This window comes from Contarinia nasturtii, unplaced genomic scaffold, assembly GCF_009176525.2.
Source record: "Contarinia nasturtii isolate CC-2019 unplaced genomic scaffold, AAFC_CNas_1.1 Cnas_scaffold_220, whole genome shotgun sequence".
In the NCBI taxonomy this organism is placed as follows: Eukaryota; Metazoa; Arthropoda; class Insecta; order Diptera; family Cecidomyiidae; genus Contarinia; species Contarinia nasturtii.
The window spans coordinates 2735955-2762617 of NW_022197577.1; the positions used below are offsets into that span (position 1 = coordinate 2735955).

The following is a 26663-nucleotide window of genomic DNA, read 5'->3' on the forward strand; positions in this document are numbered from 1 at the left end:
TTGCTTGTTGAGCAAATTTCTTATCTATCCTATTTTGGGATGTAATTTTCTATTTGGATTCACTGTGTGTTTGTGTGTAGTGTGGCGCGTGTGTTTCAACTTTTTCCGAGATACGACGATCTTCTTTAACACTTGTTATAAACTTTTGACAAATGGAGAACGATGCTATGGCGCTTTTAACTCCCATTCAATGTGTAGTCAGCACCGACGTTGGTTGTGCGATGCAGCGTAACGATGAACGCTTGATTCGCGCAATGAAGTATTTCGTTTTAATATTTTATTTTGATCTGATGAGAATCATTAAATGATTAAGTTTTTTTCAATGCGCAATTCTCGAAAACAAAATAATGTCAGAAAAACGGTAAATTTTATGCTTTTTAATCGGGATAATTAAAAAAAAAACCGCTTTATTTTGAAAATCTGCGATCAATTTTAGAAGCATCTCGGCTGAACTTGGTGATGTTGAACAATATTGAAAATGCGACTGTAAATTTGCTGATTAAAAATCCAGATTGCATTTAAATATATCCGCCATTTATCTTGTTCGTTAAATTTCGTTTTTATGCTCAAAGTGAATTGGCCACATTTCATTTCCAATTATAACTTCGGATGAAGAAACTTCGGTGTGTGTTTTTTCTCTACTCGCTTGGTTCAAGAGAATCTATGGAATATATCTGAATATCTTAAAGCATTGAAAGTTTCTTTGTTGTCATAGTCAAAAATTTAAATGAAAAAATTAACACAAACACTTTTTTTTCATTCAAATATTTAAATGAGTCCCATTAATTTTGCAAAGAGTACAAAAACACGCGCACCGAGAAAAATTGTGTCAATTATGACCATTTGAAAATATTATCGTAGCTTCCACATCAATGGCATAACGAAGGATGAATGTAATTTCTTCTTTCTTTTCAAATGAAAAAAAAAAAATAAAATAAAATAAAGAGTTGTTAGGACAAGTTTGAGTGGCTTGGTCAGTTTCTTTAATTACAGCCCAGCGAAAAAAAAGCGAATACCAATCTCTTGGTGACAAAGAGATGAAAAAGGAAATGACAAAGAAAAAAATGCAAATCGAATATCAAAATGCTGTTTCCGTTGAAAAGAAACGCGGTGAATTCCTGCATTCTTTAGAGAAAAAAAAAATGAAAACGCCGAAAGAAAACATAGTGAAAAAAAGAGAAAAGGTTGAAACTGGAAAGTTGGATTCGAACAATGGTCGCTTTTGAACAAGATAAAATCTCTTTTTAGAAAATATTTAACCAAGTGTAAAAATTGAACACGACCTGAGCAATGTGGAAACATTGCGGACGAATATGGAAGCGATAACAATTTTTTTTTAGATTCGATATGCAAAAATACTAAACACGCGCACAGAATGAACAAGAATAGAAAAAAATACGGAAAAATATGAAGGAAATTATGGCGTGGGATGGTAGAGCTCAGTTGTGTGGTACGATGGTTGGACGCAAACGAACATTAAAACAAAAATGCGGGAAAGTAGAAAAAAATCATCGTAGAGCACAGTTCCATAGGGCATGGGTGCCGGACGGTGCGCGTCGTGTCTGAGAGTGTATTGTTCACATGCATGTACTACATTAAAATCAAATCATTTTAACGAGCTTATTTGAATAAATTTATGCGTTTTTATGTGTGTTATAATTCCCTTTTTTCCGCCTCTTTCGTCATACAGTTGTTTTGGCGCGTAGGTATCAAAAAGAGAAACCAATTAATTTTTTCTTGCCACTCTCGGATAATTTTCCTCTTTCTTCACTCAGAAGAACCGTAGAAAGAACAGTTGTACGCGGTCATTATTCGTTTGCCGCATTTTTACGTTGTCGTATTGTTCTATTGCCATTGCTTCATTGCTTTTTCTTAGGCACAAGTGCTTTTTTAAGATCGCAATTATGTTGGTCCACTGCGATGGAAATTACTTCCCTCTCTCTATCTCTCTATTTCGTAAAAAGTAAGTATTCCAGAAAGCGTAACGAAACCCATTTTTATTCCAATCGCTGAACAAGCCATTGCCATTGCAATTTCAAAATTTAATTGTATAAAACACAAAAAGATGTTCAGAACACTTGTGGACCACACACACACACTAACATTCCAAATGATCCTTTAATTTCAATATTTCCCATTCGTCTCGCCAAACTAAACCACACATTTCGTTTATTCGCCATCTTCTCCCCATTTGCCTTTCTCCTTTTCTTCTCTCCCTCTCCCTCTCTCTTCTCGTAATTGACGCTCTGCTGGCCGTGTACTTTGAAAATATGTGCTTTACTTGAATCTGTAATGATTGCGAAAGCGTTTAAAGCGAGCCAAAAAAAATGTAATCTATTGTCCGCTTTTGCCGTGTACACTCAAATTGTATAAAAATCAAGTGCAGGCAAAACGAAATGTATTTAGAAATGAAAGTGTGTGTGTGTGTGTGTCATCGATTCACCACTCGATGAACGTAAATTTGCTAATCCAATCGCCGCATAACCATTTCGGAAATTATTTCAAAGTGTTCTTGGTATATCATTGATATAGATATTAGCATATAATAAGCAATCTATATGTATGAGCGGGCCAAAGAATTCCCAACCAAAAAAGAAAACGCGTGACAACCGAAAGAAAGAGTGCGAGAGAGTGAGGGATCAACCGAAAATAATCCGCGTAAAAGTTTTTTTTTTCACTCTTTTCGTTCGCCAAGCAAGAGAGTTTATCGTTTCAAAATGACATACGATTTATTGGTTAGGTTCATTCGACCGCCGACGCTGATGTTGTTAACTGCTGCGTTTACACCCAAAAGCAAAGAGATGCTATGTAATGTGCCATGGGGACCTTAAAAAAGAACGAGCGGAAAAACGGAATGCGAATTGTTGCCATTGCCAATGACACCAATAAATACGATCACCAGATGTTGTTTATTATCATAAATTTTTAATAAATTATCGAGAGCAAAACCATCGCGTTGAATACCGCACTGATAAAGCACGGATGAGACAAAACAAGCACACACACAGGAAGAGGCGGAGTGAGTGAGAGAAACAGCGAGTTAGTAAGAAATACGAACCGAGAGAGAACTAAGAAAGAGAGAGCGAGCACAGCCGCATGCTGTCGGATAAAATAATAAAAGTTTAAAATGAAGAAACAAACTGAAAAGAAGGATTGGAAATGTAATGCAAACAAATTTTTCTCGCCGTTTTTGCAATCAAGTCGAGTAGATCTTTCTCTTGCTCACTCGATTTCTGTTTGTGTTGTTTGATATAATGAAATCCCAAAAGTTTGCAGGCCGATTTTGCAAGGTTCGTAAACACACACACACACACACACACGTTAGAAATAGAATTGAGCATTTAATGTGACACGGACTTGAATCTGGTTGAATCGCCCCTGGGCACAACATGAATATAAGTCCCACTGGTGTTTTATCGTTCTTACCACAACCGCCAGAATGGACCCGACAAATTCGACTAAACATTCGCAACGAATTTAAAGAACACTCTTGATGCGTTTATATGTGTGCTTTGGTCCGCACATTCAAAGTTTTACAACATTTAATGCGCTCTTATTCCGTCGATCTTAAAATGTACAAATACGAAAATATGATTTAATATTCGCTTCCAAGAGTGAATTTTCAACGTTGCATTGGCACTAATAAAATTAGCAACCAGCACACGATTACAATATAATATGTGCAAAGGGTGTTTCACATTTTATTATTATTTGCGTGCTTTGCGAGCATTCAGTATTTGATACTTGTCTTTAGCGGGAGCTACGCACATGTATATGGAAGAGTCTCGATGTGGCTGCTGCATATTATAATGACATAAAAACCAGTTCTGCTAAAGTGACTCTGACATTATCGAGACCAACAACAACAATACCAATATTGACGTCGAACCGAAATGCTTAGCATTGTTGATACGGAAACACAGAACACTCATAATACAAAGAAAAAACTTCGTTTTTCGAATTGAATTTCTGAAATGGTTTTAATTTTAGATGCGAATTTCGAAGAGTGGCCGCACCATTTTAAGTCCATTTTTCTGCATGGTTGTTTTGGCACGAAAAACGGATCACATTTGGGAATGAATATTATTTTGAAAACGCGCACATGTCACCTTTTCGCTAGATTATATTTTTGATTATGTTTCTATTCGCCCACGAAATGAAGACATTAACTCTATAAAGTTGTTATTTCTTCTTTTTTAATTTTGTATTACTTCAGAAAGGATATCGCTCCCTTTACCAGCGAATTATTAAAGACAAGATGGCATCGTTGGTGATGTTAAAAAATTTAATTTCTGAATCAATGATCCTGAAATGTCGTATGTGCTGTCAACTTTAATATTCTCACAAAGTTTACTTTTTTCGTCTTTTATTCGCGCTGTGTGTCTAACTTTCTATGCTCATTCTTCAATATTTATCATTTTATAGAAAGTTTTAAAACTCTGAATCATGAGTATATAATGTGTAATATCGTCTCAATTTTCGGAGTTAACGAATCAATCATCATCATGAAAGAAGGTTAGACACACTTCGAACGTTATATTCAACTTTTCATCTTCGTTTTTTTTTTGCTTGTTGTTCGTCTTTTACTTTTTAGCGCCTTTCTATTTCGCTCTTCGGAGCCTTCAATAAATTACACTGTGAGAAGACAAAATCAGTTTCACTTGGCGAACTAAGTTTCGGAGGCACTCGAATCGATATTAATTTTTGAGCCGATTGTATTCGGTGTGCTGTCTGTTGAACCGAAATAAAATGGAGAGAGAGATATGGACGTGAAAACCATTCAATTAAAATGCGACATCAATGAAAACTGTCAATATGTCACATTATGAACGGAGAAAGGCTATAACAATAATATTAACAACAACAAAACCGACAACCACCGAAAAAAACTTGAAAACTCGTTATAAAAAGCAATTAAACTTTTGCAAACAATTTCATATTAAAATGTGAAAATGAGTTATTTGATTGTGGTTTTGCTATACTGTCGGTGCCGCTGACCCCTCACAGCCATCTAGGGGAAAGTGACTTGATGTAAATAATATGTTAAAATCGATTCGGGCAGACATTTTTAGCAATGGTCTGTTATAGACACGGAGGTGCGGGTACTTTTCTTGCAAAATCTGCTCTTTCTTAAGGAAGATACAATTGTATTCAGGTGCAGCGCATGGAAAATTGTATAGAAATAACAGCTCTGAATGGTACAGCATCCACTGTAGTATCCTGTAAATGCAATTCTGTGACTAGTTGTTTCCCCCTGATACATTCATATGAGAGCAGTGAGTGCCTGAATGATAGTTCGAATTTATACATTTTAGATTATCTCGAATATCAACATTGTAATATGCTCATTAATTTAATGATGTGTGTTTTTGCAAAATGATGCATACAATGTATTTTCCACACATCGAATCGATAAAAACGAGGAGGGTGTAAATAGAAGCAAAAAAAATTAATTCAAATAAAATGAAAAAAATAAGTGTGCCACAATGAATTCAAAATGGGGGCAAACATGTGTGTACAAACATACAAGTTGTGTTAAATGGTAGTACCAATGGAGCGTAGTGGCCGACATACAGTTGGTCAAAGTCACTCATGCGATGGCACATGCACACATTCGAAACAATCAAATGTGGCATAATAATAATTACCTTTCGAAATGCAAATGAAAATAATATGATAATGCACCAGTTATGAGAACTTGATAAAAGCGATAAAATAATTGAAAATAGACCCATTCTGATATTTATTAGATATAGTTCATTTTCCAACAATGTCTACAAAAGTTTGTTATCAAATAGCCAGCAGTTGCAATCACAGAAATTTTCTGAAATTAATTAAATGTTCTACGAAATATCAACCGGTCAGCATTGCCGTTCCATTTAATATCTATTCATAGAACGAAAATCAAAACGAAGAGCTTCGGTTTTAAAGTAATTTGAAGAATTTTTGGCTTCAAGTCAGTGGCGGTAGCCTGAAGAGCCATTTTATACATGCGGAAATATGAGATGGGCGAATGTCTGAACGTAAATCTGATGGTTGTCGATGCTGAATATTTGTTTTCATTTCAGCTCGTTAGACGAATTGATTAAGGATTTGAATGCGATCGGTTGAACAATCGATAATTCGACATTTTCCAATGTACAAATATCTCGATAATTGTTGTGTATGGACGATTCGAACATTGTAAAACCACATTTACCAAGTTGATATCATACACAATTAAACCATAATGAAGACCACAATTTAAATCAAAATGGAGAATCGAGTGGCTATGTCGGTCACAATTTCATACACAATACAAATTTATCAAGGTGAACCTTGGCAAACACGATACAAAAATAAATCAAAATACGTGAACCCGAATTACAGTTGAATACATTCGATTACAACAGAATATCTTGCCCTCTCTCGTGCATATTCTACTGTAAAATATGGTGGTACACCATGCTATACGATTCCAATGACAAGGGAGCTTGTGAGATTAAGAATTAAGCATGAATAAGCGCGATTCCAAATGAATTGCTTTCGCTTGACTTTGGTTGATAGTGATTTCGGCGATTAAAATTTAATCTCAGTCGAGATGCGACTGTCATGACACACAGATCGACATATAAATATATAACTCAATATTGATGCGCAATTTTCGATTAATTACGCTTAATCACAATTTAAGTTGTAATTCAAATTATCAAATAATTCTATCTCGCATAATGTCAATTTGTTTGCTTTACGACAATTCGGCTTACGACAATTTTGGGCGAGTCAATTTTTGAAAGGAACAAATTGTGTACGAACAATCAGTGTTAATGAGATCAGAGCTTTCATCTGAATGAGTTTCATTTCTGAAGTGGTTTTTTTCCTTCATTTTCCATTTTTCTCTTCCAAAAAGTGTCTTCTACAACAAAAAATGTCTTCACAGAGTGATGGTCAACTGAAATCTCAAGCTGCAGCAGTTTTTGCATGAAATACGAGAAACTATTGTGTAAAAAACCAAGTCAGATATGAATCTAATTGCTCGAAACAGACGAATGGGAGTCGAATCTAGAATTGTATGGTGTTTGAATGATTGACTCCATTTAAATGTACAGACAATACAAATACAGTAGAAGAGGAGTTGATCTGAATTGGTTTGCATGTAGAAAAGAGAAAATGTTTTTGTTATATAGTTTCATCAGATTATGTGTTTTACACTGATTTCAATCCCGAAGGTTAAAAGGTTGTTTGCAAAGTACTTAATTAAATTTGAAGCCATTTGTGCAGTGCATCCCTCACATGCATATTGTATAATTCGAATGTAGAAAAGACTGTGCTGTTTTTCTCAAAATCTGATGTGTGAATCGTGTGCCGCTATAAATATTTCATTGTAAAAACGATCACAAACACACAAAAGTGATTTGTGCTAAAATTTTACCTACAATTAATTAATACGACCAAATCGAGTGAAACTATATATGCCATAAATGGTATCAATTTATAACAAATTCAGCAGAATGTGCCATGATCAACCAGTGCTGTTGCTGCCACTGACACAGAAGGGTTTAAGCAACTGAAGATATGATGTATAAGTGCGCAATTTACATAATGCAACAAGCTTAGCGTATTTAATCATTGGTTATGGTTATTCATTCGACCATTTCATTGGATTTCACTTCAATATAATGTAGTCCATAATAGGCGAACACCAACAACAGTATCAACAATAAGAGTAACAAATCCCATTCGCAACTCGAGAGTTTAAGCTCTCGTTGGATGTCTTTCTCTTGCCATATCCACACACATCAAGCCACAATGCACAACACAAGATAGTTCAGTTTCCGCAATTAATCTCAGTTTTTGCTTTGCTCTACCAACACAATTTCGCAATTCTCGAACAATAAAACCAAAACTGCACTTGAGCATTTACAGCGCTTGGATATATTTTGAAGTGGAACATGCTGTTTCAGCTTGTATACGTAAATCGTATAGTCGACATCAAAGTGTTCTCCCAACGGAAACATCTTCAATCATTTTATTTCAATTATTATTTATATAAATAGAAATAAAACGGCTATTCTCAGAAGGAAAACGACGGAAGCTTTTTATGTATTTTCTACACTTTCACGTGTATGTATGTGTGTGTTTGTGTTGACTTAAGCACAACCATTCAGCATCACACCATTGTATTGTTATTATTATAAGCTCTGTCATTGAATGTTTTTGCTGCTGACTCTCTTTTTCTTCGTACAAAACAATGTACATAGGTCTTGGTTTGGTCTCACAAGCACACACCGCATCAATACTTAGTGGCGCAAAAACAACAATGCAGCAATCCAGATATAAATCTCACAGTATCAACATAATCGACACCAATCTCTGTTTCCGGTTTATTGCATTATTTATAAGCGGCTGCAATACAAATACTTAACCTAAACCAATAGCAACCAAATAAAGCCAAATACATTGACTCCGTCATTCGTTTGAATTAAGCTAACGCGCCCGGGAATTCTTACACAATTCGACAATGATTATATTCGTTTTGGATGACTGAATATATATATAAATCGGCCGACTTTTTTTATGCGTGCCAAACCATCCACAATCGTAAGATTTATCATATATTGATTGTGCTTGAATTCGTTTTTCGTTACGAATATAAACAAAAGCACTTTGACACTTCCGCCGCATCGGATGTTCCGTTAGTTTTCATATTTTTCCTATTCATTCAATGAACACCGAGATCATCGCAATGGAATTATTGCTTGTTTTGATTTTATTGTAAGTCGTATGAGTCGTATACCATAATTAATGTTGGCCTTAAAATACACTCAAATGTTTGTTTAACGAACATTTCTGGGCGATAAATTGCTGTTATTGAGATTCTTGAGTGAATCACCATCTGCACCAACATTTTATTTCACATCCCACATTTATTTTTTTAATCTTTAATTTACTATGTCCACCAGTCGAACATTAAACGGATATTCTGTACCAGAATGGCCATAAATTAGGTAATTCGACGTCAATTAAATATCAATCGATATTTGAGATGCTGTATTTTTGCCAGCCAATGATAATTATCACAATTTAACAACCATTTTGAATAACAGCTTCTGGTGAACAGTAATTTGAATCAAATTCCATACTGTGGAATTCACGGTGGGCATGGGTGTATAAATTACAACTAGGGGAAAGGCAAAAAACTCATTTTACGCAACAATTTTCTTCAATTTAGTTGTAATAGATAAAATTGTTACAATAAGTAAGTCGTTAAAAGTCAATCCATTCGAAGACTATTCAAAATATGATATATTCATACAGTTCAAGCTTTAAGCAAACAACTCTATTAATGTTAATAGTTAATAGGTACCTCCTAGAACCGTCTTTACTCCAATTTCCATCGGAACCGAAAAATCAAATGTAAATTAATTTTTGACAGAAAATCAACGAAACAAACATTTGCAAATGTAGTTGCGCACCCCATTACTGACATATTGCCATGTGAAATGTGGAAGCAATAAAATTGTTGTTGAATTTCCAACACGAGCTCATCATTTTCGAAATTAATTTCAAATCAATAGACGTCTTTCAAACGATATTTGCATGTGTATACATAGTCATGCCTATTGCATGTTATTCAACAATATTGTTGAGGTTTCGGAAGTTAAACGACAAAATTTTGCAGTTTTCTATTGACTAACGCATAAAACCTTTCATCATCATTGTAGCTGTTGTTGCTGTTGTCATCCTGACTGCTGTCTTTAGGTTTGTATTGTTGGTTTTCATTCGTTCATTCGTTTGGCAAACAAGTTGAAAACATTCCGGCATGTCGTCATCATCGTATTGTGCCGTAAGTATGCTGTTGCATATTTCGCAATAAATGCAAATATCTTCACTTGTTCATCGTACAAAGCAAATACGTGCATGTATTTAAACATAAATACAAACTATGCGGTCGCTTAAAACCCCATAAATGGTCCGTGTCAAATGCGCCACACAAAGATAGCACCCAATATGGGAAAAATGGGGAGCGATGATATAGTGAAAGAATAAAAGCGGTAGAACGTATTAGGGGACCAAATGAGACAGACAAATGCGTCAATATATTTACAATCCGAATAAGTTTCCGCATAAATTCCAATGTTGTTGTGATTATTAGCAAATTCGCTTCGTATTTGTGCTGAATTACCTGAACGGAGTAAAATCAACATTGATTATGATCGATATATTCAAGCTTAGACTTGGATAAGAACATTTATACACATACGCTCACAATGATCGATAAAAACTGCAAATAGATGGAAAATTCACATCAATTGTTGATGAAAAACAGCTCGAAGCATACACACGCATTACACTTGTGAATTGAGTTTCGAACTACGATTTGTATATGCAAGCCAATCCATTTGAAATATGCAGGCAAATTGTATCTTTTGCGTAATACTTGAAAATTGTAGAAGATTGAATGAACGAGACAAAGAGAGACAGTGAGAGAGAGGGGGAGAGAGCGAGAACCGGAATTCGTTCAACATAATATGAAAGAATAAGTCTGTGCTAAACGTTTTTCGGTTCAATTTTTTCCGACATTTACGATATTGATTGGAATAGCGAATTCGTGTACATTGTTGAGCCAGAGCTGAAAGCTGAGCCAATGCTGTGAGAGATGCACGTATAATCGACCGAAGTGCTGGTGGGAAATGATGTGTAGGAAGGGCGGAAAGATTGAAGAATGTGCGTAGGATGGGGGGAAATGAAGAATGAATGGCAATAGATAAAAATTGATTCGCGCCATTCAATCGAATAAGCCTATGTTTTATGTTTATTGCATGTACGTACACTGTAAATATGGTTTGAGGTTATAATAAACGGAATAAGAAGAAGCCAAGAAAGAGACCATGCTACACGTAAATGGCATTGTATTTATAAACACGTATGTATTATTGGGAATGCCTGTGCATCATTTGCAGCTCACACGAACGATTCCATTTCGTTTGCACTTCTATTGCGAAGTGAAAACAAAACGGATATCATTCACAATCAGCCACAATCCACCTCATTCCGTATATACATGTATTCCATTCAATCTCCTTTGCGTTTTCTGTCGTTGAATATTGAAGGGCGACAATATTTTCCACATGTGGAATGGCGCGTTACTCGCATACATACTCTCACACACACACACACAACCACATGAGAGAGAGAAGCACACGCAAAGCAATATGTATGCCAGCAAACAGCTTTGCCTTTTCAATATCTCAGCTTTATGATGGCATTCCGGAATCCAGATTTTCATGTATTCTATTCACTTGAATGAAAAATGAGGAAAATTCTAAGTGTACGACTCATGACTCATGACAAGGCATTTCTGTTTATTCACTCAATCGAAATTGTGCAGTTTGGTTGGTGGTTGGTATTATTAATTTTTGTTCATTGCATTCTTATGGTATGAAGTAGCTGATTTCGATTTTTTTTCTTTTCTCTTAGATTAATGTGCTCATTTCGTTTACGGAACTAGCAAATACGTGCTACCGAACCCCGAACAGTCAAGAACAGTCAAGAAAGAGTTTATAAATACACAGTCGGCGCGTATTTGTGTGTATCACGATCGAAAGTAAAATATTCAACACCGAATGCTAACAACAATACAACCGCCAACGAACACGTATTACTCACAAAGTCAATGGAAACGTGTGTAAAAATGACGATAATTAAATATTTTCCTCTTTGTTTGCATTTTACATGCTTTGCTTGAGGTTTCTCTACCGACCGTATCTGCGCATTTCAAACACTCATTCTCTTTCGCTTGCAAAAAATCTTTGGCTTTCATTCACTTCGTTTAGTTTCACCCGTTTTGTTTGCACAACCACTATTTACTGTAATAACAAACAAATAAGCAAACAATCAAACAAAGACAAGCAAGAAAAAAGAAAGATTTTTTTTTTTTGAAAAATACGTGGCTGATGTTACACGCTGTTTTTTCCCTTTTTTCTATATCTTTGTTGATGGACTACGATCTAGAATGGTCGTAGAGCATAAGTTGAGTGGCTTGCACTTTGTTTACAACTTTGTTTTAAATTAATTTTACCAAAGTAATTATGGCTCAATGAAAGTGATAAATTGCCAACCTTTAATGCACATATGTGTTGGTGTACTTGTCGCTTTTCAATTTGATTCAGCACACATGCATTGAACGGAACTCATATTGCTCAATGGATATACCCACTTTTTTCTTCTCTCAAGTTTCACGCTATACCGTATAAATACATTTTATGATATTAACAAATTTTTATCTCATTTTAACGCATCTCAAGACAGTAATTAAGCTTAAGAGAATTTTCAGCGAAGAAAAATAGTTTTTCGAAAAATATTCAGCGTTAATAATAAGATGTTGCTGCTAATGGTTTTAAGTAGAATTCTTCTTTTTTGCAGGTTTTTTTCATGTTTAAGGCATCTTTTATCCAGAATTTCAGTTGAAGATTGTTCTGAAGAAATTAATTGAAAAGCCTCATGTGCAAAGGTGGTATAAAATCCGTTAACGACATGAAATAATCGATACTTCCGATATCCGATATATTTTCAAAGTAGTTACAACACTCTTCTTTTTCAACGTGTGACAAAAAAGCTCCAACGTTTTTCCTTACGGTTGCAAAAACAAGCAACTAATTAAATGAGAAACTTACACTCACCAAATGACGTTTGAACTTTATCGTCATTTTAGTTGTAAAGTATCACTTCATAATATATTTAGATTAATTTACACAAAAATCTTTTGTACAAAAGTATGAAATATCTTTTTTTGCACGTGAACTCCGTATTTCAAATTATTTATCTCGAATTCGTCATCATTTCAGTTTTTTAAATTAATTGTCAAAAGTTTTGGACATTTTGAATTAGGTCTTCTAGAAAAATTGTTTAAATTAAATTGAGCACGTTGCCATCAAATTTATCCACCATTTACAGTAGCTTTGAATTATAAACGAAAATTGGTAATTATTAAGTAAATAATTAAAGAGTAAAACAGATGGCTTAAAACTTTTTTAGATTAAAAAAAACTTTTTCGAAATTCGAATGAATAGCACAGACTATTATAATTCTAGAATATTCATCGTATGTAAATTTGAAATTGTGACGCAAACATATTACCATAGCCCATAACTGACATTCAATCATTAGTCCTGCATAGAGAACATCTATTCATAGTGACATACATATACGAAATAAAGCTTTTTAATGTTGAATGTACTGCTTTTTAATTAGAGAAAAAAACGGCCGCAACAAATGCCGCATATGAAAAGAAGACAGGTTTTTGTGATGGGTTTGAGTCTTTTTCCAACTTTCCACTTCTTTTTCTTCTTCTTTCATTGTTGTGTTCAACAATGATGATAATCATACACTTTTTTGACGCTATATATGCCGGAAATGTTGATGTGGAAGTTCGAATCTCAAAAAGTTTTTCGAGAAACTCATACATTTTCCGATACAATAAAAGAAAAAAACCAGTGTTCATCTTGCCCAAAGGCATGTAATACAGTAATCATGAGTGAATTTCCGAGATTTTCGTGCGAACAGCATTCATGGGTATGTATTAAATGTTAAACATGTAAAAAGAAAACGAAAGAAGTGTGATTAAGCTGAGATTTCATCACGAAATTTTTCATTTGGGACATTGGTTGCTTTGCGTCATTGGAAGTGGTTCTTACTTCAATGGCAGTCCATGAGCGCAAATACTCTATTAAGTATTTGCAAGTTATTTAATTTTGGCATTTCTTTTTTATGTTCTGCAGATGGGCAGTACTGTCTTTAGTTGTTACACATTTTTGTCCGGTATTATGTTGTAAGCGCGTGTGTGTATGTGGTGCGATGCACTGGTCATATCCGCAGTGTTGTGTAGAAACTTTGTAAAGTTCTTGACCATTTGAGACCAAGACGACAGCACGTCGGGTTTGTGTCGTCGTCGTCGTTGTGTGAGGTTGCGTCTGTGTGCATATGCTTGCCGATTTGAAAGATGACTGCAGACGAAAAATAAATACCGTTATGCATTTAGCAAATTGTTCTTATACAACAGACAGACATTTTTCACCATTACACTGTCTTTCGGTCATGTGACCATCTGTGACCATTGTCTATGCTCGGGCATTAGATAAGACCAACTTTATGGCAAGCGATTTATTTAATTTAATTCCAAGCATTCAAAGACCTGCAGCGTATTTGCTGCTTTTTTTCTTCATCTTCTTCAATGTATCTCTGTATGTATTTGAAACTTTCGGGAATCGATTGTGTGTGGCACATGTTATGCGTCCGAATCGAATTACCAATTTGTAGCACAAAAAAATGCCCCAAAAACCAGTGCATCGGAAAATTTTTGAATTAAAAAAAAAAAAAACAAGATGTGTGTGTGTGTACAAGAACAATTTTGTATGGATTTTGGACTAGAATGCATTGAATAAAATTCCCACTTATTTATGTACATCTGGATTGTATAAGTCAAGCCATGGCAGCAGTTCTCTGTTCGCTTCTTTGTTTCGAACTAGTTGTAAATATCTATTTGTGTGTGTGTATTGCCAAAAGCGTTCCATTTCCATTGTGGATTGTTGTAACCGATAGAATTTTGCCTCGCATTAGTTTCATATCAAATTAAATTCTCCGGAGTAATGCTAGCAAATGGAACTTAAATTACGCCATTAGGCTGATTGATGAGAGCACGATTTTTATGAACTTCTCTCTCTCTCTCTTGCTCCCTCATTTGTTTTGGAAGCTTTGCTCAATTCAGATGCACGTGTATGTGTGAATGTTTTCAATTACATGTTTGTAGACGAACGTAATTTGTTGCGTAATTATTATGTTTTTGCCAACTTTCTGGTTACGGTGTTATGCGTTTTGCGGCGTTGATTAGAGATTTGAATATATATATATGTACAGATTGCTGTTTGTATATTTATATGGCTGGAAAAACGATACGAATCGAATTATTTACCGTCGAGACTTTGTTAATCTTTTTCATTTTCTTTCTCTCACACTTTCACAAAACCTGTAGCATTTGGATAAGAAGAAAACTTTGGAACAAAAACATCTCGAATGACTTTATGATTCTGTTGGGCACCGTTTATCCCACCATCTACTTGTTGGCCAAAAGAAATCTGTGCGATTAATGGTCCCTTCCATGAATAGCACTAATCAGGTACTTAGACAAATATTTAACGCAATTATGTAACTAAATCTCAAATTTTCATCTGCATCGAAGCCGACTGAAAATTGACGACATTGAATTTAATCTATAACCGAAGGCACACCGAATATTTTCAACTCATCCACTCAACTTTTCAATTGAAGAAAATCTATTTTGTCAATTTTAATTCAATCAATTGTGGCTAAAGCAGGCAAAAGTTGTATCTAACTGATTGAAAAAGTGTAACCGATGCATGAAATTAGTATCAATGCTCATTTCATCGCATCAATTTTCATTGTGGCATTTGTGGTGAAACTGTGCGAAACGATAAATCTTCATATATGTTGTTCGCTTCAAGTGAAACATATATCATCTACAAAGTATTGGATTAAATTCAATAAAAAACACACATACATTGCGCGCCATGGACAAGTTTGGCTCAAAACTTTACCTAGAAAGTATTCGGAATCGCATTTTCAAAGCGTCTCGTTTTATTTCTTTTTCACATTTTTCAAACTGAAAGAAATAGTTTTAAGCTTAACTCAATGTTTCTCTTTGGTGTGCATGCATAGTTATTCACGTTTGCCGAACAAAGTTTATTCTATTTCGCTGGTAGTATTTAGAAAACGTTCTCTTGGCGCTTTGGTATTTCGAATGTTGTGTTATCTATATGTCTGTTTTGTTGAGGGATTTCGGTATGTGACTTTGGCACACTTTTTTTTCTTCAACAACCAAAAAACACACACACAAAGGGACGAACAACAGTAGCGTCACAACTTTATTTCGATTTTTCAATAGAAAGACAACGTGTTGTATTGTTTTCTGTAGTTCGTTGTCCACATAGACAGAGAAAGAGAGAGAAAGAAAGAGAGATAAAGCCAAATTCAATGCTCTTAAGATAAATTGATATTCTATTTCGTTTCGTACTTCTTCTACTCGATAGTTGTTTGTCGAAGCGGATTTCAGTCGATTTAGACTGGATTTGACAAAGAATTTTCTACTCTCGTTATCCATTTATTTTTTTGCTTTGTTCCAAACCAAAATGAATGCATTTAGAGAATACAAGAAAGTCAAAACCAATTTAATTTTTGATCAAAGAGATTGAATTGTTGAGGCGATGAAAGATACTTTAAAGTCCTGAACAAAAATATTTCGAATCATTTGATTGTGCTGAAGGTTCATGAATCATTGAACAGAATGGCTTTTGCATATTCGAAATCGAATGATATGAGGAACAAAAGGGGGAACATATTATAATAATCAAAATGTAACGATAATAATAATTTTAACCAATTTCACAATGGCCAAAGCATTAATTCGAGAAAATGACACACTATTAAAGGAAGCAACCATCATTATGATAATATCAATATATTGTAATCATAGACATTATCGTATACTTAAGTATCTTGGTTAGTACCCGTCTGGTTCCGAATCGTTCCGGAACATGAAAACAATGTAAAACACAGCTGCATTTATTGCACATTTCCTTTTCGTTAAATAACACAGAATTCCGTCATAAATCGATGAATGACTATCATATCATCCCGTTAAACCCGTTTTATTTTTGGATTTTAAATATCTTCACGCTGCACACATATCCATTATTCAATGATGTTATAGTTTCGTCTGACTGCTACTATTGAAGGTGCATGCATTCTATTTTGATATCATTTGGTGAGAATGTCATTTTCGAAATCAGCTTTCATACACATTTCCCATTCAAGTTCCGTCTCTCTCTCTCGCTGCATCACCTTTTACCGTATAAAGGGTAATTGTGTGCTCATTTTCAAATAACAGTGTAACATATTCATTTGTTAACGATGAAGGTGTTTGGCAGAGACAGCGTCTATCACACATTAAATATTGATTGAATTTCCATACACCACTACTTCAAACAAAACCATTCAAAATGAATGACATAATCTATAGCACGCCTAATGTCGGAACATATTCGAGTGTAGGAAACACCCGACCCCACCAATTGAGGATATAATGATGACGACGACAACTCGATCCACAGAAACGCAATTCAATGAAGTCATACATGCTAAACAATTTTCATGAATGACACGAAAACTAAGTAATTTGAAAAAAAAAACATTCATAATAGAACAAAAAAAATATTGCTACATGTGTCCCATCGTAGACAGAGAGAAAAATGATATAGTCTTTCATTTTGTGGGTTTATTGTTTGAGCCACTAATGGCTTTTACTGACGTGAAATGCAAAATCGCTTTGTTAAACATATGTATATTTAAATTTCAGCAAACAATGTATTCAGAATTATGTGAATGATTTTATTTTTGGATGGAATGGCATAGATGTGTGGCATTTATTCCCTATCGTCACCGTAAGAGCGCGACAGAGCACATATTCGTTCCGCGTCATGCGAAATAATAACAAACAAAACAACGAAAATAAAAACACCATTGAACAACGATGGCGATATTGGTATAATCGATTATGATAAAGCCGGAATATGTGTAATACAACCGCATTAGCATATAAATATATATCTCCGTTGTTGTTGTTACACCGTTACCGTTGTTGCATTTGTGCCTTCTTCGAATAAGCATAGATTTTGATTCGGTTGGTTATGGCATTTGCTTCGGCACGCAAATCATCAAATATAAATAGTTTTCACAAAAGCTGCAACAATCACAGGTAATCATAATTTGAGGTTCATGTGTCATGCAGAGTATTCATATTATTTGAACTGGGTTAGTTAGGTCGAAATGAGATTGTGCACAAATACACATACTCGACAAAAGACGAAACAAAAAATAGATATACATCATTTTCGTTTCGTGTGGGTCGACTGTCAATTTTATGTAGCGTTGCAATTCAATTTTCGATTTTTGGGAACGCCGCGAGTATAAATCATAATTTCATGTTTTGTAAAATCAAAACATTTCAAACACAAACACAATTAAACCGCCACGATTTTTGTTCAAGTTCACATTGTTTGAAACTGCGGGAAATTCATTAAAAATTGGCCCCAAATGAATTATGCTTTCAATTTACAAAATATAATTTAACGATGAGGTATCATGAATGATCGTCCCTTCAAAACATTGAGAAGTGAACAAAAGTGCGCGAATTTCGCCTCAAATCATTTATGCAAAATGAAAATGTTTCGAATTCGACATGAAGCTATCGAAACAAAGTTTTTTGTTTATTTATTTTTCATATTTGCTACTCACTAATCTGTCTCTGTCTCTATGGCACCCCCCCCCCCCATCGACTTCTCTTTCACTCTAAAACTAATGGGTAATAATAACTTTGCAAAATGACACAAAAAGAGTTAGAATGCCTCAAGGATTTATTCAAAGTTTATTTCACGTCGAAATTATCGATTGAAATGTGTTTTTCTTTTACATACAATTTGAATAATAAATGAACCGAATTCAATCAAAATACGGTGTTCTTTGTCAATTTTCTCCAAAATGTTGAATCAATTTAATTATTTACGAATTATTTTGAAGTATATGTTGATACTGTGATTGACGCCTGATTATCTGAAAAATCCGAATTTGGATTTGTATTTATACAAAAATCAATCATTTTTGAAGAAAGTTTCTCGAAATTAGTTTTGCATAAACATGACTTTTTGTTGTGCATGTTTAAGTTTTTTTTAAAAGACATACAACCATTTTGAATGATGAATCACGGGGCATATGAATCAACAAACTGATGTGAATTTAATAATGAGCATATACATGGATATGATGTGTGCACACGTGTGTAAATTTATGCACCGGAAGAGTATATTGAAGGCTTAAAAGCAAACAAATAGCCCCATGACAAAATGATATTGCATCGTAATCGATTTCAATGTTTGTATTCGATGTGTTTGGATATATGAGTTTTCATTGTTAGGCAATTCTTCGGCGACATTCTCCTTTGTATGGGACCAAAATCACACTTAATATATCTATATTGTGTGATATGCATGAAAGCACATACATCTAGTTATAAAGATTAAATTCCAATAACAAATCATCATTTCACACTTGAATGTTAATTAAATTTGATGGCGAAAATTTTCGGTGCCATTGGTGTTTTTGGCCATAGAATATATGTGATTCATGGTTTTTGGCAAATGCAGGTAATAAATCTTATTGTGTATGTGTGATTTTGTTGAATCGGTTGTTTTGACAAAAATTACACGGCAACGCAATGCCATACATGACATATACGAAAAAAGCATTTATGTTCATTGCGAAAATTGTATTGAAAAAGCCGTATGATAAAGAGGTGCGCATCTTTATTTAGAGCAAATGAGCTTTGAGAGCTCGAAGTCATGTTAGACGATTAAGGTGTATTAGCTTTGACAATCACAAATATAAATAATATGTATGTGTAGGCATGACACAGGCGTACACATGCCAAAACTTTAAGATGTTCTGGGGGCGGCGCCCTTCAGCATTCGCAAAAAGCCAATTTGTCATTGTGCATGTTGTTAGTGCGCGCATTTGGCCGTAAGCTAGTTTCAATTGCTGACAAATGAGTAGATTTGAATTTTATGCCATACCAAATAAACGTACATTTTCACCTGGCGTCCTAAGCTCCTTGCTCAATTCTATCAAGCAGCTTTCTGTCATTCACTTAGATATGCTTGGTTTTCGATTGCCGGTTGCTGTTGCTGTTGCCGTTGCTCACACTGTCGCAGTGGTTTTGTCTCAATTTATGTTGTCGACGGTGATATGACTGTCTAATCTGAAATGAAACAAACATACATACACCAAAAGGCATTAGAGAGTAATGAAAGCCTGCGATTCGAAATAATAAGCGATAAACATTGGCGCAATAAGACATTCACAATGTATATATGAATGGAATGAACGACATTAGATCCAAACGTAAACACAATTTGGATAATTAGCGAGTACCAAGAGTTTTAGAAGTAACCAAGAAACTGGTAAAGTTTCCAAGGAGTTATAAGGCACGACACACACACACACTCACTTGTCGCTGCTGTTATGTTATTATTGTTTGTGCTTAAGGTGAGGAAGTGTTGTGTGTGTGCGCTTGTGCGTGTGCATGCATCCAAACATTTATTATGTGTGTTCGGTTTTGGAAATGATAGCATTATGATTTATACGTCTGGATTTGTAGCGTTGATTTTCGAATGCCATCATATCGCATCATATCATGCATATAATGAAATAAATATATGTATACATACATAGATTGTTATGGTTTCGGGAAAATGCGATGTGCACATAGGAACAATCACATCAACATTTGACATCGAACAACTAATTTCTAAACATATAACGATATTATTTGATGAGAAATCCAAGCGAAGTAAGATGCGAAAAATGAATTATAGCGACGATTAATTACATTTTGAATTGTTTGAGATGCGGTTGTTAGACTTTTAATCATTTTAGATCTTGTTCAATATTTTTCTTTCAAAATTGTTCTTGTTTTCCCGGGAAAATCAAACCTTCGAACAAATCATGGTTTGATTTTCGAACATAGCTGTAGAGTCTCTCAAAAATAAATTGATAAGCTAACAAAAGGTCTTCACTTTTTGTCTGAAAACCCTAGAAAATTTGAAAAATTGACGCTCAAAAGAATTGATTATCAAAGAAAGGTCCTCACTTCACGATTTGTGAAGGGATAGTTTCAAATCCGTTCTCCCGGTGAGAGGAGTCATCCTAACCAAAGTACTTTTATTATTCAAACCTTACTTAACGTCACTAGACTGATGTTAATTAAAAATGGTTTTTAACTAATTTGAGGCTTGGGAAAGAAAATCATATTTCACTTTATAAATGAACAATAAATTGTGTCAAACGTAATCTGCATTTATTTCGAAACGAAAAAAAAGGCATCAGCATCGCTCGATGGTGATCACAACACAATCATGGTTTAGATAAGTTCATTAGGTTTGTAATTAAATTCAGTGTCGGAAACATTAGTTCAGTCGTTTTGTGTATCGCCATTCATTCAATTGGATTGGATTGAATCTACACATAGAATCTAATTTAATTTAATTAATTGACAAATATGCATTATTGACCACTTCATTTTCATTTTGTGTGTATGCATGTCTATTTGTCGATGTGTGTGTGTGTAAATGCAGCTTTTGTTGTTTGGAATGACTTTGGTTGATTGTTTAGCGGATGGAGAGAGCGAGTGTGACGGGTGGCTTCGATTATATCACTTTCATAATAGCACACAAAATAAAATTAAATTGCTGTTGCTGCTGCTGCTGTTGGCCGTCGCCACTATCGCGCCCGCACAAACAATACCCAACAATGTGTTTCTGATTCGTAAATATTTTAATTATAATCTGCATTGCTTTGAATATTTGTTCAACTATTCCAAAATGATAACAATTGCAATTTGTAATTATTGTGAAAAAGGCGATATTGTTTGGATGCGCCGAATAATTTTGGATATTCGCATAAAAGCATCGCGTCGCACATTCGCTTTTATATTTCTTCATTATTTAATTTAACTGGATTACGAGATTCGTTATTTTTGGTAATTTGTGTGCAGTAAATTAAGCGCAAACTGGGATTTTTTTCCAAAATGAATTCATTTGAAAATTACGCTGAACATTCTACTCCATGCAACGCAGATATAAAATCGGAATTTATTACATGACCATCGGACTGATGATACCGCACCTCGTTTTTTACGCCCGGCGTTAGTTTTTTATTTTAAAAAAAATCAATACTGTTGCATTTCTCCAGAATTTCGGAAAATTTCAATCGTTTTATCAAGTTCAAATAAAATACCGAAAATAAGTACAGATTCCAATGAATAACGTTAATGTTTAATTGAATTCACTGTGCTGTGTGGTTGAATATGTAATGATGCATGAATAAATAATTTCACTTCATTAAATATCTCGCTTGAGTAACGACACACGTATACACCGGCACACATGTGGTAGCTTTGAGCCTATCTCTCTCATGACGCATTTGCATTATCATCGCAACACACAATTTGATTGTATGAAAACCATTGAATACAGTGAATTCAACGGCATTTCAAATCCCAACTGAATGCCAACCGGATTTTCTCAATCGACTAAAAGTCTCATTTTCAGTTTAAACATTGTAATGGTGCACATGTACAACGTACGATTTAAAGAAGTGGGCCAAAATCAGGTGTTGCATGGAAAAACGACGATTTTGACGATGTTTCTAACTTCAAATAATCTTATGCGAATTAGCACACGGTCTACAAATCGAAAAGCCGACCGATGTAATTCGAAATAAACCAAACATTCTTACCTTAAACGATAAATTAGTGCGCCATTAATGAAATCTATTTGAGTTCTCAACACAAAGACTATACATAAAGCATTTCGACACTTTTCACGTAAAACCCAACGCAAAAAGATATATATATTTATTGAATTCCGGTAATATCGGTTTCGGCTGGGCGGGTCCTACCACCCGAAAATAAGACATTCGCCGTGATTTATTTTCATGCCTTTGCGCCTTGTGTGTGTTTTGTTTCAACTGACACCCCATTGTTTGATAGCGTGATAGGTCATTATATGTTCCGACTACCGATATTCTTGCAACGATATGTTTTGCACTGATTTCTCTGCGGCCATAACCGAATAAAAGCAGCACAGCAATAAGCTTATTGATCACACATTTCAAGTCGAATGGCCATCGATGAAAATACATTACATTAAAAACATTGCTCTCTTGTGTAAAATCATTTCGTATCAATGCAAACACCATTATGCTCACGAAAACGATTCCACCATTGGACGTGCCACTATCTTTCAATACTTTAATATATTAATGGCAATCGATGCAAAAATTCTCTCTACCAGATAGATGTATTAAATTATACGATGATTATCGTCAAAAACTATTTGAATTGGCAGCCACTTTCGATCGAACACGATGGTATTAAGAAAATATATAATTTTGTGCTTAATATGCTCTTTTAGTATAATGGCAAAATTGACCTAGCCAATCAAGCCACTTTACACGCCACCATCTTTTCTATTAGTGTATAAGAGTGTGTAAGTGTGTATGAATGTGAAAATGGGAATTTGATTTAAAAAAATATCATTTTTCCAGAATGAGAGTTTACGTTGTGTTCAACCTTAAGCTGCTGCTACAGATGAAATGGGAAATATGTGTGTGTGTGCAAGTATATTTTTATGTAATCCTTAATGAGTCTTCGGGGACAAATTTTATAGGCTATGTTTGGGATCTATTTTGCATAATTATTCAATATGATTATAGACACTTCCACGTTGCCACCATCGGCCACTCATGCGTATACAATACATATGCATGGCATTGGATTTAGCCCAGATACTGATGTCAACGAAGGTAATATTTTTGCCGGTTGAAAGCATGTTGTCGCTTTTCAAGAAATCCACCATTTTTCCTCTTTGTCACACAACCCTTTCTATATATTTTACCTCTCCGGATCTGTTTTCCCCTTCTCTTACCATCATTTCCTCGTTCGCCAGTGATTTGAAGCTTTAAATTCTCGCTAAAATCATGTAGCTTCCGAAAAATTCACACAATCCAACCGCATATAACCTCTGTACCCACTTATTCTATCTCTCTCTTAAATCGAGACTACATTTTAATAGTTCACTCGGGGATTAATATTTTTACTATGTATAATTTTCAATGGGTTTTTAAATCGGAACCACTTAATTTAATAGTTTGGCTGTCTGAAGCAAACTGAAAAAAGGGTTCGGCACAACGTTTGGTGTGGCGTGCGCCATTTTGTATCGCAGAAGAAAAAACTGCTTTGATGCCCTCATTAACTTAATTTAACACATTTCACGTTCGAATTCGACATTAAGTACGTATTTATTCGAACCGAATGTAAATTATTCACAAATCCACAAAATGTTTGATTCAAAAAATTGTGACTTTTGGTCGACGTGTAATTAAATGGTGTGCGATGTGAAAATTCATTTATTTTCACATCTCGTTTTCCTTTCTCCAAAAACAACCAAATAAACATCACACCAATTAAAATTTGAGAACCGAAAAATATTCTTGTCAATGCACAATTTGATCATATTTTATCGTTTTTGTTATATCGATACACGGAATACTAATTTCGATGTATACCGGGTGTTGGGTACCATGTGCATCCGATTGAAGCGTTCGATGTTGATAAATGTCATTGCTGTTTAAATATATCAAGAAGCGAAGTTGATTGGCCATATAATGATTTTATGAATTGTATTTTATGTAAATAAACTGTGCGCATCCATTCTGATGTGTAAACATTTCCATCAAAATGGGGAACATTTACGCTCCAAACTAATGGCCATCAATTAACTAATTAACCAAATTCACATAAATATCAGAATCTCTTCTCGCCAAACTAGAAACGGAGAGAGACAGAGAAAAAGCTTGTCGTTTTTCTCTACTTATTTTAATTGTTGTAATCAAATCGAAAGAAATTCTTTGCGCTAGTTTTCGCTTCTCGTTTTCACTGCATTGAACCAATTTCGATAACGCTACTGCCGGCTCATGCACTTGAACCATGAATGGTGAAAATGAGAGACAAAAAACCATGCCGGAAAAAACGATGTGCGAAAAATTAAAGTGAAGAGAGAGGCAAAGAGACGTTCTCATTATGATTAATAATTTAAGGCGAATCAAAGCTCATTGCGCTCGAGACCAAGAACGAAGTTTGTTGGAAAACAATATGAAGTAGAAAAAAAAAGAACCGAATGGAAAGTTAAAGTTTTCGTAATTGTTTGATTGAACAATGCTACAGAATTCAATCGAATGAACTATTTGCACTCAATTGCACGAAGTACGAGGAAAATACCGGTTCGCTTCAACAGAAAAATCTGTATTATGGAGCAATGCACGAAAACAACGAAAGAATGTTCGCGCAATAGTTCAAGAAGAATGTTATTTATTAATGTGTACGGTTTGCGAAGTGAAAAATACCATGAACAGAGAAAAAAAAAACAATAGATGCCATGATAATGCCAGCTTATAAATTACCTGGAACACTTTTAACGAATCTAATAAGCTTTGCTCGAACATCGGTCGCCGCTTATTTTCTTCAATTCCAGAAAAAATAGCGAACGAATTTTATAGCGATAATTTTAAAATTTAACGAATTTCACTTTCATTTTATTTATATAAGAAAAATTGAAGCTATTTTAAAATTGATTGTTTGAAATATTTGCAGCGATAACATAATAGTCGTAACAAAACATTAACGCATTTTTTACCTGATTTTTAAAAAAAATATAGAAAGCTATATGTAATTTGTCGGGTTCATTAGCATATACAGTACATTTCTAGTGGCAATCAGTCGATATCTTGGTTTCCACTTTAATTCGCGGCATTATGCATTAATTGGCTTGAATGCTTGATAAAAAAAAACTATTTGATGGTTTGTAAACAAACATTTTGCATTTATAATGAGACCAATCATTTATTAAACGGCTCAATTTTTCATTTCATGAAATATAAATCAAACATTCACTTTGATAGAAGTGTAAAACGGTTTGTGCTTCTACAATGAGGAGCGTTCAACTGTTGTGCAAGCACGATTTCATCGACTTGAAACCATTCACACAGGCACATTCAATTTGTGGTTGATGAGTTTCAACTGATAAACCACTACAAAAGCGAGCACACACAACACATACCGATTCGATTTGATGAAGGGACCAAAACTGGAAAATCTATGAATTTGCCATTGCAAAGTGAATTGAACATATAAGTGGCTGGCGTGCGAATACACGCACACATACACGGTGCGATGGCACATGAGATGAGTACAAAACAAACACTGAACAATTGTATGTCGTCTATAGATAATATGATTGTATGATGCTTTTGAACACACTTTACACTCGTTGTTCATTTGCCATGGCGTTCAGTTGATTGTGGTTCATAGCGCACAAAAACCAGATAGAGAGAGAGAGAGAGAGAGAGAGAAAGAGATGGAGAGAGGGAGGCAGAGAATGCGTGAGTGTGTCTGTGAAAGGCAATTTGCCGTTGAGACGGAAAGAAAGAGACGAAAAAAGTTTGAAATTCGCGTAAACGAAGCGCGATAAATAAATTACTTTTTGTAAGCAGCCACTGTTCAATTACACTGCACAGCATTTCCCCGGCGATGCTCATGCGTTTGTAATTAATTAGCGTGTACTTGTAAATGCGACGAGGGCAATCCAAGTATCTACGCAATATGAACACTGTTCACGCAGTGGTTTTTTCCACCAAAATGAGTTGACTCGATAACATTTGTCGAACATTGACCAATCGAATCGAATGAAGAAAAATGACTTGAACTAAAAAACCAAATGCTCAACAAGCAAGAAAATTCGATCACGTTCATTCGTCTATTCGATTGAATTTGTGATTCATGGCGGAATTTTGAAAATATGTCATTTTTCAATCGTTTTTCGCCATCATCTCTCGTCTACATCTTCACGTAAGATATTTATCTTATTTAGCCCGCATTGGAACCTTTGCGAAATAGATTTCAAATGAATATTGTCATGGTTTCCATACGATTCATCACCAAA

At 34.7% G+C, this 26663-nt stretch overlaps 1 protein-coding gene across 5 annotated transcripts in view; it reads right to left on the reverse strand.

The window, feature by feature from the left end:
• LOC116337194 (nephrin-like) overlaps positions 1–26663 on the reverse strand; it is a 279498-nt gene that overhangs the window by 207851 nt on the left and 44984 nt on the right. For all 5 annotated transcript variants that reach the window (XR_004200788.1, XR_004200789.1, XM_031761577.1 and 2 more), the window contains exon 2: positions 19693–19864. The gene's annotated coding sequence lies outside the window, so the exon portion shown is untranslated. The remainder of the gene's footprint in view (positions 1–19692; positions 19865–26663) is intronic.